General features: G+C 46.5%; 1 protein-coding gene across 2 annotated transcripts in view; it reads left to right on the forward strand.

The window, feature by feature from the left end:
* The first annotated feature begins 3,273 nt into the window (after positions 1-3,273).
* The window catches only part of NCOA5 (nuclear receptor coactivator 5), a 46,102-nt gene continuing 37,143 nt past the window's right edge, over positions 3,274-12,232 (forward strand). The window contains exon 1 of one of the 2 annotated variants that reach the window (XM_044298426.1): positions 3,274-3,401. The gene's annotated coding sequence lies outside the window, so the exon portion shown is untranslated. The remainder of the gene's footprint in view (positions 3,402-12,232) is intronic. The other variant, XM_044298427.1, reaches the window with a different exon arrangement.

A 12,232-nucleotide genomic window follows, 5' to 3' on the forward strand; every position in this document is an offset into this window, starting at 1 on the left:
TTCAGTTGTAAAATTTTGCATAAAAAATGACATCCATATATAAATTTTTCGCTAAATTTATTGTTCTACATGTCTTTGATTTTAAAAAAAATGGTTTGGGTAAAAGTTATAGCGTTTACAAACTATGGTACAAAAATGTGAATTTCCGCTTTTTGAAGCAGCTCCGACTTTCTGAGCACCTGTCATGTTTCCTGAGGTTCTACAATGCCCAGACAGTACAAACACCCCACAAATGACCCCATTTCGGAAAGTAGACACCCTAAGGTATTCACTGATGGGCATAGTGAGTTCATAGAACTTTTTATTTTTTGTCACAAGTTAGCGGAAAATGATGATTTCTTTTTTTTTTCTTACAAAGTCTCATATTCCACTAACTTGTGACAAAAATAAAAACTTCCATGAACTCACTATGACCATCACGAAATACCTTGGGGTGTCTTCTTTCCAAAATGGGGTCACTTGTGGGGTAGTTATACTGCCCTGGCATTTTAGGGGCCCAGATGCGTGAGAAGTAGTTTGAAATCAAAATCTGTAAAAAATGGCCTGTGAAATCCGAAAGGTGCTCTTTGGAATGTGTGCCCCTTTGCCCACCTAGGCTGCAAAAAAGTGTCACACATGTGGTATCGCCATACTCAGGAGAAGTTGGGGAATGTGTTTTGGGGTGTCATTTTACATATACCCATGCTGGGTGAGAGAAATATCTTGGCAAAAGACAACTTTTCCCATTTTTTTATACAAAGTTGGCATTTGACCAAGATATTTATCTCACCCAGCATGGGTATATGTAAAATGACACCCCAAAACACATTCCCCAACTTCTCCTGAGTACGGCGATACCAGATGTGTGACACTTTTTTACAGCCTAGATGCGCAAAGCGGCCCAAATTCCTTTTAGGAGGGCATTTTTAGACATTTGGATCCCAGACTTCTTCTCACGCTTTCGGGCCCCTAAAATGCCAGGGCAGTATAAATAGCCCACATGTGACCCCATTTTGGAAAGAAGACACCCCAAGGTATTCAATGAGCAGAATGGCGAGTTCATAGAATTATTATTTTTTGCCACCAGTTAGCGGAAATTGTTTTTTTTTTTTTTTTTATCACAAAGTCTCCCTTTCCGCTAACTTGGGACAAAAATGTAAATCTTTCATGGACTCAATATGCCCCCGAAATGGGGTCACATGTGGGGTATTTATACTGCCCTGGCATTTTAGGGGCCCTAAAGCGCGAGAAGAAGTCTGGAATATAAATGTCTACAGAATTTTACGCATTTGGATTCCGTGAGGGGTACGGTGAGTTCATGTGAGATTTTATTTTTTGACACAAGTTAGTGGAATATGAGACTTTGTAAGAAAAAAAATAAAAATAAATAATTTCCGCTAACTTGGGCCAAAAAAATGTCTGAATGGTGCCTTACAGGGGGGTGATCAGGGAGTGTATATGAGGTGATCAGACGTCCGTATGTGTTTTGCGGATCCGATCCATGTATCCGTAAAAATCATACGGACGTCTGAATGGAGCCTTACAGGGGGGTGATCAGGGAGTCTATATGGGGGGGGGGGGAATCAGGGGGTTCATAAGGGGTTAATAAGTGACGGGGGGGGGGGGGTGTAGTGGTGTTTGGTGCTACTATAGCTACCTGTGTCCTCTGGTGGTCGATCCAAACAAAAGGGACCACCAGAGGACTAGGTAGCAGGTATATTAGACGCTGTTATCGAAACAGCGTCTAATATACCTGTTAAGGGTTAAAAAAAAAAAAATCGCATCTCCCGCCTGCCAGCGAACGATCGCCGCTGGCAGGCTGGAGATCCACTCGCTTACCTTCCGATCCTGTGAACGTGAGCGCCTGTGTGCGCGCGCGTTCATAGGAAATCTCGCGTCTCGCGAGATGACGCGTATATGCTTGACTGTGCACAGCGCTGCCGCCTCCGGAACACGATCCTGCTTTAGGCGGTTAAAGTCCTGGTTGCCATAGTAGTAGTGGGGAGCAGTATACTTACAGTCCGTGCGGCTCCCGGGGCGCTCCAGAATGACGTCAGAGCGCCCCATGCACATGGATGATGTGCTATGCGATCACGTCATCCATGCGCGTGGGGGGCCCTGACGTCACTCTGCAGCGCCCCGGGAGCCGCACGGACGGTAAGTATACTGCTCCCCACTACACTTTACCGTGGCTGCCAGGACTTTAGCGTCCCGGCAGCCATGGTAACCATTCAGAAAAAGCTAAACTTCGGATCCGGCAATGCGCCGAAACGACGTTTAGCTTAAGGCTGGATCTGGGTCAATGCCTTTCAATGGGCATTAATTTCGGATCCGGCCCTGCGGCAAGTCTTCTGGATTTTTGGCCGGAGCAAAAAGCGCAGCATGCTGCGGTATTTTCTCCGGCCAAAAAACGTTCCGGTCCGGAACTGAAGACTTCCTGAACGGATTTCGCTCCATTTAGAATGCATTAGGATTAAACTGATCAGGATTCTTCCGGCATAGAGCCCTGACGATGGAACTCTATGCCGGAAGAAAAGAACGCAAGTGTGAAAGAGCCCTAATACAGCCTTTACACACTACCAACAGCATACAATCCCACACAGCCCCGCCCCTCATCTCCGTGCATAATCTCACACAGCCCCCTTCACACAAAAACCCGTCAGCACCCTTCAACACAACCCCTCATCTCAGCATAAAATGCAACACAGCCCACCATCTACAACCCAGACACCTCCGTCAACATAAAATGCTACACAGCCCCCCTATACAACCAGATACCCCCTCAGTCAGCATCCACAACCACCCCCCACCATCTCAGTGTACAATCCCACTCAGCCCCCTCACATACAACCTACAGACATCTCCCTACTACACAGCCCCCCTCCCTCCCTCAGCATCCACAACCCCCCCCCCCATATACCCCCTTCCCTTTGCATGCACACAGCCCCCACCATCTCAGTGAACACTCCCTCACAGCCCCCATATACAACACAGACCACCACCCCCACCATATCAGCGTACAATCCCTCACGCACTACCCCCCTCCTTCCTATGCACACAGCCGTCTCCCACCTCAGCGTACAATCCCTCAGAGCACACCCCTAGCACGTTCACAGTAGATAATCACACAAAGCGCACGTGTGCCGCACAGCCCGCCATTGTGCTAACCACCAGCATCACACAGTCTGTCAGTAGGTTGCCGCGCTGCAGCTGCCGGGTTTTTTGGTCACTCCATGTGGGGAGGAGGAAACCTTCACCGTCTTGGAAAAAAGCGCGCGGCTCTGCTGCTTCCGATCTGCGTGATCTCGCGGTGCCACGTGATGCTGTGACGTCAGCAGGTCATTTCCGGGTACAGTGTTTAGCCATTACCGTTTGGAAACGGTTGTTTGTACCGAGGACGGAAGGACGTTATCTGGCAGCAGGTAAGCGCCATGCTGTACCCCGGCAGTGCAGGCTGCTCCATGCACTGGTAATACGCTTGTGTGCACGGGGCGTTTCCGTCTATTGTTTGTATGCGCATCATGGCGCGCACGCTGTGGGCCCCGGACTGTGCTATACCTTGTGTGGTGCTGCTCTCATAGTAATGCAGGATGTAGTACCGGCGGTAGCGTCCTGCTCCTATATCCTCTATGTACAGTGACTGATCCCCTCTACAGAGCTGCACGCTGCGCTATACGGGCATTGGAGGCTCTATTCCAGCAAGAAGACCAGACAAAAGGTTCTTCTGCATGCAGGGCTTTTTTGTCCAGTAAAAAAAAAGAAAAAGCATTTTCCAAATAAAATGGAATCCATGTGCCGAATCCAGCGCTTCTGTCGCTTTCATTGTTCTGTTCCTCTAAGGCCTCATGCACATGACCGCTGGGTGTTTTGCGGTCCGTGCTGTTCCGTGTTTGCGTAACAGCATGGACAGCCATTGATATAACTGCCTATTCTTGTCCGCAAAACGGACAAGAATAGGAAAGATTTTATTTTTCGCGGAGCAACGGATGCGGACAGCACACTGAGTGCTGGCCGCATCTATTGCGGCCCCGTTGACGCGAATGGCTCGGATGCGGACCAAAACAACGGTCGTGTGCATGAGGACTTAGGCCGGGTCACGTCTCCTGTAGTGATGAGCGAACTTCTGTTTTAAAGGGAGTCTGTCACCACATTTTAGCATGTTAGACCGTTAAAATAGGGTTATGTGATCCAGCCAGAACATAAAAACGTTACCTTTGTGGTAGAAAACTGACTTTTCAATTTGCAGAAAACGAACTTATAAGATTATGTTCTGAGCCCTCTCAAGTGCCCAGGGCGGTCTCTCAATCCTCGGAGCCCCAGGCAGCACCTCCTAAACGGCTGATAACTCCGCCCTCCGTGCGCCTCTGCCCGCCCGTTTACTCCCCTCCCCTGTCCCTTTCCACTGCGGCTGTGCGGTACAAATCGTAGCGTGCGCATGCGCAATAGGTATTGCGATGCCCTGCCAGGAGCGGGCATCGCATTGCGCATGCGCCCGCTACGATTTGGACCGCACAGCCACAGTGGAAAGGGACAGGGGAGGGGAGTAAACGGGCGGGCAGAGGCGCACGGAGGGCAGAGTTATCAGCCGTTTAGGAGGTGCCTGCCTGGGGCTCCGAGGATTGAGAGACCGCCCTGGGCACTTGAGAGGGCTCAGAACATAATCTTATAAGTTCGTTTTTCTGCAAATTGAAAAGTCCGTTTTCTACCACAAAGGTACCGTTTTTATGTTCTGGCTGGATCACATAACCCTATTTTAACGGTCTAACATGCTAAAATGTGGTGACAGACTCCCTTTAAGTTCGGCGTCTAAAGTTCGGCTTCCGGTTAGCGGAGAATCCCGATATGGATTCCAAATACCGTTGTGGTCCGTGGTAGCGGAATCAATAATGGCCGATTATTGATTCCGCTACCACGGACCACAACGGAATTCGGAATCCATATCGGCATTCTCCGCTAACCGGAAGCCGAACTTTAGACGCCGAACTTAAAACAGAAGTTCGCTCATCACTAGTCTCCTGTTTTCTGATCCAGTAATTTGTAATGATGACCCGTCACCCATCCTCAGCATAGGTCATCATTATTAGATCAGAGGGGGTCCAACACTGGGCATCCCCCGCTGATCAGCTGTTTCGGGGAGCTCCGTTCCCCGCACTGTACATAGTAATGCAGCCCAGTCCTATTCTTCTGAATGGGGCTGAGCTGCGACTAGGCCGTGTGACCGACGTACGGTGACATCACATGGCCTAAGAAGATCCGTTATTTTTTACTGGAGAAAAAGTTGTCTTGTCTCCGACGGAACTGGAAACAAATGGCTGTAATAGAAGCATAACTAGTGCTCAAAATAATGGATCCATTTATTTTTTATTTTTTTGTTCTTCTGACTTATCAAACGGTGGTGTGAACCCGGCCTTGCGGCAGTGAACTTGCATAGCATGTCTCTGACAGGCCACGTCGTGGTATCCATCACCCTATAAGTGTATTCATGCAGCAGTCTCGTTCATGCAGATTTTCGTGCTGTTTGTGCACCAAAAGCCACGTGTTACTTGTGGATTTTGTCGCAGATGTGACTCCTGCCTTGTATTGCACTGCAATGAAGATCTGCACTGTTAACATGCTGCAGATATCAGAATCCGTGCCGCAGGTCAGTTTCTGCTTCGTCTATTTAGTAATAAGCACCATGTGCATAGACCACGACCAGTTCATGCAGTGTTTTGGCGCTAATTTTGGAGTGTTTTTTCCACCTCAAAATCGGCTCCAAAAACCACCACAAAACAGCGTCCCATTCAAAAAGCCACGTGGAAGCGACATGCCCTGTATTGGTGCCCTATTGAAATGAATGGGAAGCATCCCAAAAAAGGCTGTTTGTGTCCATGCCTCCATTGCATGGTTTTTGGCGCAGATGTGCGCCGGAAACTTCGAGCGGAAAAGGCAGTTTCATATTGAAGTGAACACAAAACGAAAACTAGTTTAAAAAAAAAAAACATTCAATAACTGCATGAAAATAAGTGCGTGGCTTCTGCGATGTTTTACAAAATCCATTGTGTGAACATACCCCAAGGATGGCTGCACACGGCGCAGATTTATGTGCAGAGAATCTGCTTGAAATCCCCACCGAAACCACACAAAAAATGCACATAAGGCCTCATGCACACGACCGTTTTTTTTTTTTTAAGGTCCGCAAAAACGTGATCCGTGACCGTTTTTTCGTCCGTGGGTCTTCCTTGTTTTTTGGAGGATCCACGGACATGAAAAATGAAAAAAAAAAATCTAAGTCAAGTTTGCCATTGAAATGATAGGAAAAAACGGACACGGATCACGGATGACAATCTTGTGTGCATCCGTGATTTTTCACGGACCCATTGACTCGAATGGGTCCGTGAACCGTTGGCAGTGAAAAAAATAGGACAGGTCAAATTTTTTTCACGGCCAGGAAACACGGATCATGGATGCGGCTGCCAAACGGTGCATTTTCCGATTTTTCCACGGACCCATTGAAAGTCAATGGGTCAGTGAAGAAAACGGAAAACGGCACAACGGCCACGGATGCACACATTGGTCGTATGTATGAGGCCTAAATCTGCACTTTTTATCGTCTTTTTGGTGCTGATTTGATGCAGGTTTTCCGCAGATCTCACAATTCCATTGGAAAGGGTGAAGTCTGCACAAGAATGTATTACGCCAAGGTTTTTCTCCTCTGAAAAAAGCGCAAAGATCGTTGGGAGCTGTATGGACATTGCTTGTCTAGTGGATTTGTGGCGCTATAATAAATATCTTTTTTTTAATATACAATTGTGCAAATGTCCTATCCTTTTCTGTAGGGCTGCAGTAAGCGATTATTTTAGTAATCGAGCAGTCTATAGATTATTTTTACTATTAATCGAGTACTCTAATAAGAAAAAACTTCTTAAAATAATGTATTTAATAAAAACTATTTTTGTTTCTTACAATGGTATAGCACATAATTGCACACACATAAGGCTTCTTTCACAGCTGCGATATACATTCTGTCAGAAGAACAGCCGCCATGTACCGTATCGGGTATAGCTGGATACTGCCGGCTGCTGCAGCAGTGATTGACTGTAATGGTGTCCGGCCTTGTTACAGCATTCAGGCTGGGTTTTGGCCGGACAAAAATAAATAAAAACTTTGGGCGATACCCAGCATGTATGCAGGAACATGGCCAGATTGCCTTGGACCACATTATAGTCAATGAGAGCATATAGCTGGTTGTATCTGGCTATACCCAATACGGTATACTCCAGCAGTCTGCCCCCCCCCCCCCCCCCATGCCGCAAGCCTGCATTCAGACCCCCAGGCTGCAATCAGAGCCATACCCCCATGCCATCCATTGCCATGTCCCCCACTCCCCCAGTGCCATCAGATCAGCCCCTCCATGCCATGTCCCCCAGTGCCCCCATGATGGCACTACCACCACCCCCTTCATGCCATCCACCAAGTTCCCCACTCCCATCAGATCAGCCCCTCCATGCCAAATCGCAGGTGCCCCTCGGCTTCTAGGGTTTTTATGCAATACCTATTAGAAGTTCCTGACGGCGTAAGTCTCCACTATGAGTCGCTGTTAAAGTCCGGTACATCGCGGTCCTCTTTTTCCTTTATGCCATGGGGGGGATCCCTGGCGGCCACCTCGTACCTTCATACTTGTGGCCGGGCGAAGTTCCGGAGGGTCCTGATAACGGCGCACATCCACAAGCGTGCCGGAAGTGACGTGTGCGTTCCACACGTAGCAGGGTAGGGGAGGGGCCAAAAACATGGCGGGCGATGCGTGGCCCATGAAAAGAGGACGCCGGCCAGCCATGGTGGAAGGAAAAGTGGATGCAGCGGACAGCAAGACTTTCCTTCCAGTCCCCCTCCAGTGTATCAGCATCATGCAGGAGGAAGGGGATACTCAGCAGTGCATGGAAAAGCAGCAGCAGCACACAGAAACCGGCATGGTACTCCTGGGAGGGGTAAGAGGGTTTTACCCCACACTCTCTTTAGGGAGATTATCTCTTTATAATATTCTCCAGTAATTGTGTGGACTATGTGTTGATGCAGGTTAAGGGGGCCCCCAGGAAGGTTATGCACAAGTCAAAAGTAAAGAATGTGGCATTTGTAAAAAGAAGTTGAGCCCATCTTCAGTTCAGGGCCCTTCCCTTTGGGATATCATAGGCACCCAGAATATTTACCAAAGTGATGGCACAAATAAGGAGGTCAGACGTTATAATTATTCCTTATCTAGACAACTTGCTAGTAGTTGGACAATCTGCAGAATCCCTTTCAGTTCAAGTACAAGAAGTATTGAAAACATTCATGAACCTGGGGCTGGATTATAAATTGGGGAAAATCGCGTCTGACGCCGAGCTTCCAATGCACCTTCCTCGTAATTCAACTAGATTCCTTATCCCAAAGGTCATTCCTCCCGATGACAACGCTTCTGTCAATACAACAAAGGATAAGGGAGTTCAGCAGGTCCAGAATGACCACTCTAAGGGAGGCCATGTCAATCCTAGGTTTAATGACCCCCTGTATACCAGCAGTAAAATGGGCACAGTCCAGACCTGGAATTCTCCAGATGCATATTCTCTCTCTCTCTCTGGGACATTAAACTAGGTTCTCTAGATCTCAAAGTTCGGTAAGAGACTCCCTGATGTGGTGGACAAGGTCAGAGAATTAAGTCAAGGTGTGGAATGGATAAAGGACAATCCTCTAATCATCACAACCGATGCCAGCCCTCAGGGGCCAGCTCACTCCGTTTCAGGGTTTTCCCAGGGGCAGTGGTCCGTATTCCAAAGCCAACAATCCCCAAATTACAGAGAGCGATATACTGTGCCCTGATGAAATGGTTTCCTTCCCTAAGAAACAGACATGTCAGAATTCTGTCGGACAGTGAGACAGCGGTAGCATACATCAACAGGCGGGGGGGAGGGGGGGCGAGGTCTCCTTCTAAAATTTGCATCCATGATCTTCCAGCTGTTAGGAGAGGTCTGTTCTCTTTTAGCAGTCCATCTTAAAGGGTCAGAGATCTCCCAGGCAGACTTCCTGAGAAGGCACAAGGTCAGTCGGGGCGAATGGTGCCTTTGCCAGGAAGTATTTGCTCAAATAGTACATCTCTGGGGGTCCCCATCCATAGACCTATTTGCTTCCTAGACAAACAGGAAATGCTAAGATTTTTTTTTTTTTCCCATCAACCCAAGGTATCAGGCCCAGGGAATCGATGCACTGTCACAACCTTGGGTCGAGGATCTAGTATACGCATTCCCACCTGTCACGTTTTTACCCAGAGTAGTCCTGAAAATGAGGGAGGAGGCAACGGTAATCTTAATAGTCCCCTATTGGCCGAAGAGTGTATGGTTTACTTGGTTAAGGAAGCTGTCTCTGGCGGATCCCTGCATACTTTCAGAGAGGGTCGATTTGTTGTTTCAGGGACCCCTTCATCACCCCGAGATAGGGAATCTACACTTGACAGCATGGATATTGAGAGGAGGTTCCTCAGAGCCAGAGGATTGTCAGATCAGGTAGTAGAGACTCTGCTAGCCAGTAGGAACAAAGTGACCACTGATATTAATCTAATCTAATTTGGATAACCTTTATTAAGTTTGCAGGCACGGGTCTGTATCTGTCAGCTCCTCCAGAGATCCCTCAGATTCAGGTCTCTGCCCTTAATGTTTTGTTTGACTGTACTTTAGCATCTCATCCTTGGACCAAGAGATTCATAAAGGCGTCAATTAGGTTAAATCCTTTTCTTAAACCCAGATCATCTCCCTGGGATTTAACTATTGTCCTTTCCATGCTCACACAAAGTCCTTTCGAACTATTGGACTCGCTGAAGATACTGTCATACAAGACAGCCTTTCTTGTAGCTATCACATCAGCCAGGCGAGTGGGGGAGATTTTGGCCTTAGCTGCCTACCATCCTTATACCTTAATTTTGGAAGACAGAATTGTGTTGAGACCGGACCCAGCCTTTCTCCCTAAGGTTGTTTCCAATTCCCACCGGTCACAAGTAATTAATTTGCTCTTATTCTGTCAGAATCCCAAAAATGAAGGGGAGGAAAAATTCCATACACTAGACGTTAGGAGATGTGTGTGGATGTGTGTGTGTAGAAATACATAGACGCTACAAAAGAATGGAGAAAAGCCGCTCAATTATTTGTTCAATTCCAGGGCCCCAACAAAGGTAAAAAGGTTGCTAGCTGTACGATTGCTAGATGGATAATGAGAACTATAAGTCTAGCCTACTCTTCTGCAGATCTTCAGGTTCCTTCGGGGTTCTTGGCCTCACTCTACAAGGGCTATAGCAGCTTTCTGGGCAGAAAAAGGAAGGGCCACAATTGACCAGATCTGTAGAGCGGCTACGTGGAGCTCTCCAAGCACGGTTTATAAACATTATAGATTAGAGCTATCTTCTGCTCAGGACTTAGCTTTTTGGAGAAAAGTCTTGTAGGCAGTAATCCCACCTTAAAGTTATCTAGTCTAGTCTCTCACAGGTGCTGTAATGGGGATACATTTATTACTCTTACCGGTAATCCGTTTTCCATGAGCCCATGACAGCACCTACTTTTATCCCACCCTATAAAAAAAAAAAAAAAAAAAACTTATAGATGTATATAGCATTTAAAGTGGTCTTAAAAAACAAATGTGGTCAGTCATATATTTAAGATGCTTTCTTTATGTATAGTATGTTAGTTTTTTTGTATTCAGAAATTAAATGTTCTAGGAATCTTGCCACAAACTGAGGATGGAGTGTGGTGAACCCTATTTAAAGTGAACCTGTCACCGGGATTTTGTGTATAGAGCTGAGGACATGGGTTGCTGGATGGCCGCTAGCACATCCTCAATACCCAGTCCCCATAGCTCTGTGTGCTTTTATTGTATAAAAAAAATATATATATTTTATACGTATGCAAATTAACCTGAGATGAGTTCTGTACATGAGGAGTCAGGAACAGGACTCATGTCGGGTTATATAGTCCTAGTCATCATAAAGAATAGGCATTTTCTATTAAGTGCCGGCAATGTGCGGTCCGCAAAATGCGGAACGCACATTGCGAGTATCCATGTTTTGTGGATCTGCAAAACACTTATAGGCGTGTGAATGGACCCTAAGGGTCCATTCACACGTCCTGTTTTTTTTCATCCTGAAAAACGGTCCGTTTTTTGCGGATCCGTTGTTCCTGAAAATGTTTCCGTATGTCATCCGTATGTCATCCGTTTTTTGCGGATCCGCAAAAAACGGAAACATGTATACATTTCAATAATCAAATAAAGTTGTTTGGATTTCTTTGAAAAAAAATTGAAGAAAACAAATTGAAGAAAAAATAAAAATAAATTTGTTATGTGTTTCCAGGAACGGAATCCGCAAAAAACGGATGACATACGGAATGACATCCAAATGTCATCCGTTTTTTGCGGATCCATTGACTTTGTATTGTACCAGGATCCTATTTTTCAGGACAAGAATAGGACATGTTTTATATTTAAACGGACATGCGGAACGGAACAACGGAAACGGACAGCACACATTGTGCTGTCCGATTTTTTCCAGGACCCATTGAAAATGAATGGGTCCAGATCTGGTCCTGATCTGTTCCTGAAAAAACGGAACAGATCAGGAAAGAAAAAACGGATGTGTGAATGGACCCTAAATGTGGTAAAATTAAATGACAGTAGAATAAATACTTGCCACTTTCAGCCCTGAGCACCTGGCTGCATTGGTGATGTCAGCTGCAGCCAGTGACTGACCTCAGCAGAATACAGAACTTCACTGCTGAGGCCGGGAAAACAAACTGCAGGGTGAAGGACAGGAGCACAGTGCTGGAAGCAGCCGGGCTTTAAAAGGGGTTAGTATTCTTAATTTATTTTATCACATGTACAGGGGTTGCCTGAGTTTTTTTGTTTTTGGAGACTTTATTAGTAAGTTTTTAAAGGGGCTGTCTGTTTAAGGAGGTTTCAAAAGACATGGGGGAAGGGGGGAAATACCAAATGAACTCAGCTTGAAAGTATTTATGCCCGTAAAGTGCTGAAAATAATAAATGTGCCAATGGCCCTGACGTACCCCAATTTCAGAAAGTGGCAAGGGTGGTGTAGGAACCCCATTGGCACCTAACTTTAGGCACAGTGGTTTTTAAAAAGTTGTAAACCCATAGTAGTAACATAGTACATAAGGCCGAAAAAAGACATTTGTCCATCCAGTTCGGCCTGTCATCCTGCAAGTGCATCCAGAGGAAGGCAAAAAAAAAACTGGTAGAAGCCA

Source organism: Bufo gargarizans, chromosome 6 (genome assembly GCF_014858855.1).
Source record: "Bufo gargarizans isolate SCDJY-AF-19 chromosome 6, ASM1485885v1, whole genome shotgun sequence".
NCBI classification, from domain to species: Eukaryota; Metazoa; Chordata; class Amphibia; order Anura; family Bufonidae; genus Bufo; species Bufo gargarizans.